The following is a 7,245-nucleotide window of genomic DNA, read 5'->3' as shown; positions in this document are numbered from 1 at the left end:
TTAAGTGTGGAATAAGAAAAAAATACCTGGTATTTGGCTACAAAAGTCTGGACTGGTTCTGAATTCTGTTTTATAACCACTCACATCTGAGCGTGTGGCATTTTTTCCTACTCTTTCTGTTTCTATTAACTCTTGTTGGTAGCCATTAGCCACCTCCCTTGCCCCTGGACACAATGTTTACAGCTCAAATTTTTGAATCCTGAACTTGTCATTGTGAACTTTTCAATGACTGTAAATTAAGGTTATACATGGATTAGTAGGGTCTCTCTTCTTGTGAGATCAGCAATGATATTATTTTTTAAAATGTTGAAATTTTAAAGTAAGGAGTACTTTCTTTCAGTTTCTTTTAATGGCATTTAGTAGTAGTGCAAGGTCAAGTATGTTACTTTAAAAGAGCAATTTGTAAGACATTACATTATAATGTAAAATACAAAAGTAAGAAACTGTTTCTTGAACAGACCATCTGAATTTCCTGTATGAATTTGTAAAATCCCAAAATAGATTACGCGGATATTGGCTGGGTTTATCTCCTGAAAAATACACTAACGGTAAGAGAGTTGATAATATAATTAACTCCTCTGACTGGTAAGTGTCTATTCTTGTTAAAATTTTATAGTTGTGTTTGAGTAGAGGTATTTACCTTGGGAGCACTGTAGAATCAAATTAAAACTAGCTTCAGTAGAAATTGCATCCTAAAAGAACTGTTTTCTCTCATGCTTCTTTGATGATTTTCTAATATAGAAAGTTACCATAAATGTCTTCTCATAATTTTTAAAAGCCACTAACAAAATTACAGTAGCCAAATTATGGAGACTTCTGAAAATAATAAGTTTATCTAAGAAAACTTATGGTGTGGTGGCACACACCTATAGTCCCAGCTACTTGGGTGGCTAAGGCAGCAGAATCACTTGAACCCAAGAGGTGGAGGTTGCAGTGAGCCAAGACTGTACCACTGCACTCCAGCCTGGGTGACAGAGCGAGACTTTATCTCCAAATAAATAAATAAATAATATAGCAAGAATTGGTTAGCCATATAGACTTCTTGAAGCTCACCTTGCCAGAAATTTACCTAAAAATATGCTATTTTAGTTAAAGTCTTGGTAAAATAACTAGTGTCTCAAATTCTTTTGTTTTAAAAGACATTTTTTGAATTTATGCAAATAAATATTTTGTCATAAAATCACAACCCAAATTTTAGAACTCAAAGAGAAAGGTAAATTTCCTTACAAAAATGTACTTCACCTAAATAACTCAAACAAAAAAGATTTTATTGACCATGCTTTAACCAGAGCAGTAGCTTTAAAACAACATGTTTGTTTATTTGGGAAATGCCATTTACAAGCCAACAGCTCGTGAAAACTGTCTATCAGGCATGGTAGAATCTAGGAAATAGGCTCCCTACTTATTAGCATTTTGTCCTAGTATCCCCAGGTAGCAAGATTCTATGTAAATCATTTTTTTTTAAATGGAACTCTTTTGGGCACCATCATTTTTGTTAGCATAGGGATAGCTTCAGTTAAAATTCCACAGCAAGGCAGTAAATGCCTCTCAGGTGGAAATTCTCAGTTCAGTTATTGTCATTGGGAATTATTTGCAGTTTTTTGCAATCAGCCCAAATAAATGTGCCACAAATGCCTATGAAGTGGAAGATGTGTCCTGACTACCACTACACCCAATACTTGGTTTGCTCAGGCAATTCTACTAGTGCCCATTTACTGTGTTCAATTAACATTTACCAAAAGAGCAGACTTACATGCCTTCAGTTTTATAATACCAGAAAGGGGAAACATTCCCCAGTCAAATGTAGCACCCATTTTCATAAGACATTTAGGTAAAGGGCTTACAGCTACTTTCTGCAAAGTTTGTTTAAACATTTTAAATTTTATAATTCTTTTAACCTGTATGTTTTCATTTGTTTGTCTGTTTTGTCTTGTTTTTGTTCTTAGCCCCAGATCATTTTACCTTCTCTTTCTTTTTTTTTTTTTTTTTTTTTTTTTTTTTTTTTTTTTTTTTTTTTTTTTTTTTTTTTGAGATGGAGTCTCGCTCTTGTCGCCTAGGCTGGAGTGCAGTGGCATGATCTAGGCTCACTGCAACCTCTGCCTCCTGGGTTCAAGTGATGCTCCTGCCTCAGCCTCCCAAGTACCTGGGATTACAGGTGCCCACCATCATGCCCAGCTAATTTTTGTACTTGCAGTGAAAACAAGGTTTCACCATTTTGGTCAGGCTGGTATTGAACTACTGACCTCAAGTGATTCACCCACCTCAGCCTCCCAAAGTGCTGAGATTACAGGTGTGAGTCACAGTGCCAGGCCCATTTTACCTTTTCTGGTGAAAAAGCGTTTAGGTTCCCAGCAGGGAGTTGCATCTGTAGGACCTATGAGGGACAGCAAATATGATAAACCTTCTTAAACAGTCCTGTGATTCTGTGGGAGGGGCACCAATGTAAAAGGGGATCCCTTAACCCCAAAATTTACCATGACCTGGGTAATAGGCATATTTTCTAGGAGTATACTCCAGTTATCATAAAACCAGCCCAATATGGCTTGCATGTGAAGCATATTAATTGCTTCATCTGGGGTGCTTCACTTGGTATTTTATAGGGAGAGTCGGGCAGTCTCCTTCTGATATGGTTTGGCTGTGTCCCCACCCAAATATCACTTCCAATTGTAGCCCCCATAATTCCCATGTGTTGTGGGAGGGACCTGGTGGGAGATAACTTAATCAGGAGGGCAGTTTTCCCAATACTGTTCTCATGCTGGTGAGTAAGTCTCACAAAATCTGATGGTTTTATAAGCGGAAATTGTATCATTCCATCCTTGGCCCTCCCACATCTCATGTCCTCACATTTCAAAACCAGTCATGTTTTCCCAAAAGTCTCCCAAAGTCTTAACTCATTTCAGAATTAACTCAAAAGTCCACAGTCCAAAGTCTCATCTAAGGCCAGGCAAATCTCTTCTCCATATGAGGCAGTAAAATCAAAAGCAAGTTAGTTACTTCCTAGATAAATGAGTGTAAAGGCACTAAATAAATACAGCCATTCTGAATGGGAGAAGTTGGCCATAATGAAGGGTGTATTTTACTGCCCTACAGTATTTCAGACTTGCAAGGGGCTACAGGCCTCTTCTCACAGCTCCACTAGGCAGTGCCCAAGTAGGGACTCTGTGTGGGGACTCTAACCCCACAATTCTCTCCTGCACTGCCCTAGTAGAGGTTCTCCGTGAGGGCCCCACCTCTGCAGCAAACTTCTTACTGTGCATCCAGGCATTTCCATACATTCTCTGAAATCTAGGTGGAGGTTCCCAGAACTCAATTCTTGTCTTCTGAGTACCCACAGGCTCAACACCACATGGAAGCTGCCAAGACTTGGGGCTTGCACCCTGTGAAGCAACATAAATACACAAGAAACAAAAAAAGTGTGGAAACATGACACCTCCAAACAAACCAATACTTTTCTAGAAAAAGACTATCTCTTGGTCATGAACTCTGCTTAAACCAATCTGTAGAAAACATTTCTAGCTATTATCTTCTAGATATTTTTATGGTTTCAGGTCTTAAATTTAAGTCTTTGATTTATCTTGAATTGATTTTTGAATAAGGTGAGAGATAAGGATCCAGTTTTATTTTACATGTGCATTACTATCATCACAGCATGATTTGATGGATAGGATATCTTCTCTTCACTCTGTTTTTGCATGCTTTTTGAAGATCAGTTGATTGTAAATATTTCGCTTTATTTCTGGGTTCTGTATTCAGTTTCATTGGTATACATGACTATTTTTATGCCAGTACTATGCAGTTTTGGTATTTATATTCTTGTAGTATAGTTTGAAGTCAGGTAATATGATGCCTCTAGATTTGTTCTTGTTGCTTAATCTTGCTTTGGCCATGCAGGCTCTTTTTTAGTTCCATATAAATTTTAGGATTCTTTTTCTAGTTGTGTGAAGAATGGTGATGGTCTTTGATGGGAATTGCATTAAACTTGTAGACTGTTTTGGCAACATGGTCATTTTCACAGTGTTGATTCTATCCATCCATGAGCATGGATGTATTGTCATTTGTTTGTGTCATCTATGATTTCTTTCACCATTTTCTGTAGGTTTTTTTTTTTTAATAGATCTTTCAACTTTTGGTTTGGTGTATTCCTAAATATTTTATTTTTGGCAACTTTTGTAAAAGGGATTGAGTTTTTGATATTTTTTTTCAGCCTGGTTGTTATTGGGGTACAGCAGTGCTACTGATTTGTGTACATTGATTTTGTATACTGAAACTTTATTCAATTCTTTCCTCAAATCTAGCAACTTTTTGGATGAGTCTTTAGGGTTTTCGAAGTATGCAGTTATATAATCACCAAACAAAAACAGATTGACTTCTTCTTTACTGATTTGGATGGCCTTTTTTTTTTTTTTCTCCTTTCTAATTGCTCTGGCCAAGACTTCTGGTACTATGTTGAATAGCAGTTGTGAAAGTTGGTCTCTTTGTCCTTTTTCCAGTTCTCAGAAGAAATGCTTTTACCTTTTCCCTTTTTATTATAATGCTGCCTGTGGGCTCTTATTACCTTGAGGTATTTCCCTTCTATGCCAATGTTACTGAGGGTTTTAATCAGAAAGGGATGCTAGATTTTGTCAAACGCCTTTCGCGCATCTATTGAAATGGTCATTTTTAAAATTCCATTTTCGTGATATATCACATTTATTGACACACACACACACACACACACACACATATATATACACACACACACACACACACACACATATTTTGTGTGTGTGTGTTGCAAATACCTTTATTGGAAGGCTTTTTCAGAATACACTGCCTTTCACGAAGCATTTTGAGAAGGGAGAGAAGAGGCACAGAAAAGCTCACTTGCTCCATCAGCACAGCCACGCTTTCACTTAAATGATGTATTTGAAGCTGATAGCGCTGTCACAGGACAGACGTCTGCCTTTGCATCTCCCGCACAAATCTTGACGGTGGGACCGTTTAGGATCCACGTGGCGAAGTTTTACTGGGCAGGAACATTTAGTTTGTTTACAACTTTTACAGGCAAGGGTAAGGGTTATAAGACTTCTGACAAGTTCTGCAAAACTGTTTGAAGTAAACCTTGTTAGCTCCCTGTACACACCACACAGAAGCACTCTCCCATCGGATGCTGCAGTCCTTGCTGTGGTAATAGCCATATTTCTGCTCTAAGAACTGAGAAACTGCGTTAAGTCCAGAAAAGTTACGGCTGGCCTAGGATCGCACACAGCTCGTGCGTGGCCACGCTGGAAAGCCCTGGACTCTGGATTCAGTCCTCGTACAATCAGCCTAACCGCCACCAGCCCGCCCCTCAAAAGGAATGTCAGCCTGTGAAGGCTGTGGAAGAGACCACGGCGGACTCCCTCGGGCTTCCTACCACCTCTTGTGCCTTTCCTCTTCTGCTGGGTCACAACTGCCCTCTGCGTGCCCCAGTCCTTTAAAGGTTCAGCCTGCTGCTCTCGGGCAGCAACACCAGCACCCCAAATGCTTTCGCAGTATTGGGTTTCTGAGTGGGGGATGCTATTTAAAAGCAAATTCCCAAGAGGAGGCATTTTAGGAGCTCCAGCTTTCCGGTAGCTTGGACGCTCTTAAAGGAGAAGTCAGAAGAGCTGACCAGGATCCCAGCAGTCGAAGGGGGTTTTGCCACAAGTAGTGGGGAAATATGTGAGAGAGGGCTCCGTGGGAATCCACTCTCCTTCCGAAGCTCCGCTGTGTCTACTCATAAGTCATCCAAAGGCTCAGTCAGGACTGGCCTGCGCGCCCACCGCCGGAGCGTTACAGCGCAAACATGTGGGTTATAAGAATGTCCCAAGGGCGTGGGCCTGGCCAGCCTGTGGAGCAGCCGCTGAGTGTGGGTCAGGCCACCCCCATGAGACTGTGCTGTCGGGAAGGAAGACACCTGCCGCAGTCACTGGCTGGAAGCGCAGCCACTTCTGGCGCGGCTCCGGGCTCCGTGGCGAGGCCTCTCTCCGGCGGCGGAGACTGCCCCGGGCTCCTTAGGCCGACCGCCGAGCCGCCTCGCCCTCCTGGGCCTCCCGCGGCGGCCGCCCGGGGCCGTCGGCCGGCAGTTCCCAGCTCGCCGGGGCCGTCGGCCGGCAGTTCCCAGCTCGCCGGGGCCGTCGGCCGGCAGTTCCCAGCTCGCCGGGGCCGTCGGCCGGCAGTTCCCAGCTCGCCGAGACCGCAGCCTGGGCCTCGCCGTCGTCCTCGTCGTCCTCGGACTGCGGCCATCGGGGCACCTTGCTCGCCGACGCTTCTCCCTCCTCTGGGCCTCGAAGTCGCACGGGCGGCGACCCTGCTCTCCGTCCGACGCCCCGGACCTCTGCTACCCCGCCGTGGCCCTGGGCCCGGGCCCCCTCAGGAAGGGGTGACGCGGCGCGAGGCCACGGGCGAGTCACGGCGACGGTGCGCGGAAAGCGCAGGGGCCACGGGGCGCCGCTCAGGGGCTGCGCTGCTCCGGACCCGGAGGGCGGTGGCTGGGAGGGAGAGCGGCCGCGGGTTGTGCCCTCCGCGCCGGGGCGGCGGGGGTCTGGGGGCCGCGGGCCTGGCGCTGCCGCCTGCTCCTCCCCAGCGAGCACTGCACCGCGGCGTGGACGCGCGGGCTCACCTGCACCCCTGCACTGCGGAGTCCCAGCTGCCGACCCTGCGGGCGCGGACGCACCGCCCGAGGCCCGACCCCACCTGCGCCCGTAGGGCCGTGAGCTGCGCCGGCTGGTAGCTGTCGAAGTACTCGGCGCCCGTCAGCTGCCTGCAGCGGACGGGGAAGGACGGCGAGGCCGCGCCAACCGAGAAGGGGGAGGAGGACGAGGAGGCGGGAAGGCAGCCCCGCCGCTGTGCTACCAGCTGCCGCCCGCCGCGCCCCTGCCCTTGGTGGCCGCCGGGTTGGGGTACGGGTGCGAGCAGGGGCCGCACGCGGGGAACACGTAACCATCCAGCACCTCGTCCCCCAGGGCCGCCATGGACGCACCGCTCCCACCCGCCGCCGCACCCTAAATAGGCGACTCGCTCCGGCGGCTGGGCGGAGGCGGGGACGGCCCTCGGCTGGGACTCGCGCGCTGCACCGCCCTCCGCGCCCTTCCAGCCGCCGGCTCGTGTCCCCGAGTCCCCGCCGAGGGGGCCCCCCTCCGTCCTTCTCCCTCTGCAATCTCTCTCTCTACACCCGGGTGCTGGCACAGTGACCCTTAGATGATCTGGAAAGAGGGCTTTCTTTGGGATAAAAGGGCTGATTTG

The 7,245-nt window shown here is 46.5% G+C and overlaps 1 pseudogene; it reads right to left on the bottom strand.

The window, feature by feature from the left end:
- Positions 1-6,014: 6,014 nt before the first annotated feature.
- LOC108298602 lies at positions 6,015-6,974 on the bottom strand (annotated as a pseudogene).
- Between the last annotated feature and the right edge of the window lie 271 nt (positions 6,975-7,245).

This window comes from Cebus imitator, unplaced genomic scaffold, assembly GCF_001604975.1.
Source record: "Cebus imitator isolate Cc_AM_T3 unplaced genomic scaffold, Cebus_imitator-1.0 Scaffold1010, whole genome shotgun sequence".
Taxonomy (NCBI): domain Eukaryota; kingdom Metazoa; phylum Chordata; class Mammalia; order Primates; family Cebidae; genus Cebus; species Cebus imitator.
This window is presented reverse-complemented; position numbering and strand designations above follow the sequence as displayed.